This window comes from Microtus pennsylvanicus, chromosome 9, assembly GCF_037038515.1.
Source record: "Microtus pennsylvanicus isolate mMicPen1 chromosome 9, mMicPen1.hap1, whole genome shotgun sequence".
In the NCBI taxonomy this organism is placed as follows: domain Eukaryota; kingdom Metazoa; phylum Chordata; class Mammalia; order Rodentia; family Cricetidae; genus Microtus; species Microtus pennsylvanicus.
In genome coordinates, this window is record NC_134587.1 from 113,426,533 (window position 1) to 113,428,753 (window position 2,221).

Sequence of the window (2,221 nt, forward strand, 5' to 3'; positions counted from 1 at the left end):
TCTTTTTTCTTGACCTATAAATTTTTTCAAATACAGTTGTAGCTTTATATCTCTTAAAGTCTCCTTTTCATTTGGCCATCCCAGACACTGTCTGTTTTCTTCCCACCAATGAGAGCCCTAGGACCATATGACCCTGAGCACAGAGGACCTTACTAGCTACTTCCTAGACTACTCATGCCAATGCAGTCAAGAAGCATCAGGTGTCCCTGTGGCCAAGCTGCAGACATGACATGTCTGTGTGCTTCAGACACAGCTACCAATAAGACATAGGTGCCCTGAACCATGGGCTGCTACAAGAGTCAATGCCAAAGCTTTTGTGTGAAATAGTTCTGAAAAATACTTGCCACGGTGAAATCAAACAGGATTAGAAAATCCTGACTCAGAAGTTATGCTGCAATATTTCAATTTACTTGGGACTGGATATCATAGGTTTATATCAATGTTAAGAGATGGATCAGGATAAAAATCAAGTGAACATTTAATAAAATACATAATAATAAAATAACAAACAGAGAAATTTCTGTGTCAGGCTTGGAAAACTTTGTTTAAACTCTGGAGAGTGGAACATAGTGGCAACATCCAGCGAAAAGTACCCATAGCGTCCATAGTACTGAAACAGTGTGGGAAAGGGTTCCACACAACGCTATGAGCCAACATTCTGTTGTGGTCCCAAAGAGGCAGCTTACAACAGGTTACTCTGCTGCTCTTCACAGATTCAAGGGACATGTGATTTTCGGCAGACTCATCTGAAGAGACAAAAAGGAAGTTTTAAACACAGGAGCTTTTAGCTAGAATGATGTGAACAAAATCACAGTTATCGCAGGTTGAGAAATATAACCTGCACATAAGAACAATCATTTATAAAAGATGAAACCTTCACCCATGTTTTTTCTCTTCCCTTTTCTTTTTTTTGTTAATTAGCCTTTTTATTGTTTTTTTTATTATTTTTTTAAATTGAAGGTCCCTTACTGGTCCTGTTTTCATGAGTGGCTGAGAACAAGAGGAAGGGGAGGGCAACCAGCTGGCAAGGGAGGATCATTTCCACATTTCATTTACACCCAGAACTAAACAGACAAGCACAGAGTCACTATTGCGGTTATAAGTTGGCAGCATGGGATGGGGGGGATGAGGAATAGGGGTGTCATTAAAAAAATAGGTCAGGCTCCACCAAAAGTGGGTGCCTGAGTGACTTGGTCTGCTTCAACCCAAGAGGAATCAGAAGATCAAAAGCAGCTTGGGAAGGCCAGAACCGTCAGGGTGGAGGGAGAAGGACAGCCCAGGGGGTAGGGGGGTCATTTGGCAACTGAGGTGAAGGGATTACCCTCACCCTGCTGGGATCCCCCCAGCCCCTCATGTCTGGCAGGAAAGGGGCAGCCTGCAACATCCATGAGCAGGTCTGGGGCTGCTAGATGTTCCAGGCAGGGGCTGGAGGCGGCTCACAAAGGCTTGCACTCCAGGGAGATGACGGCACTGCCACCTAGTTTCTCTGCCAGGGTGCAGCGGTCCTTGACCTCCTCGTAGCAGTTTGCTTGTAATTCATGCTTGATTCCTGTCAGCTTCTTCTTGATGGCATCCTTGGAGCTGGCGTAGATCGTTTTGCTCTTAAGAGATGCACTCTCAGCGGCCCAGAAGAGGAACACCAGGTCTTCTTTCTTGCTCTCCTTGGTCTCCTAGGTGGCATGGTAGAGAGCGTAGGAGCAGTCCTTGTCTGGCAGCATCTTGACAAAGGTGGTGTAGGGATCGTCCAGAGTCTGCCCCACATCTCCTACCAGGATCTCCTTGCCCTCCTCCAGGATGATGTTCTTCTTGTCCTCACTCAGGCAGAAGAGCATTGCCTTCTTGCGTTTCTTCACTTCTTCTGGAATTGAAGACTAGTGCACTTTCATGTCATTGAACACCTTGATGACACCATCAGAAACAACCACTCAGAAGCCATGTTTCCAGAAGTTAAAGGGAGACAGGGAGAGCTAGAGAAGAACTGAGCCATTGCAGCTGCTACTGGGATCTGACTCTCTTCCTTTTCTTCATGACTCCCAGCTGTAGTGTGTGTCTGGGCTCATATGTGTCTTCTGGAGCACTGCCAGTGTTCACTCCTGTGTGAGTAGGAGGGGTTCTCAAGTGTCACACTGACTTCGCTTCCTGAGACATTCTCCTTGAACTGGTAAATTGTCAAGAACTCTAGACCATCTGTACAAGGATGAAAAGGGAACTTCTCCCTTCC

General features: G+C 45.8%; 1 pseudogene; it reads right to left on the minus strand.

The window, feature by feature from the left end:
• Nucleotides 1-1,408: 1,408 nt before the first annotated feature.
• On the minus strand, nucleotides 1,409-1,913 carry LOC142856956 (cofilin-1 pseudogene; annotated as a pseudogene).
• Between the last annotated feature and the right edge of the window lie 308 nt (nucleotides 1,914-2,221).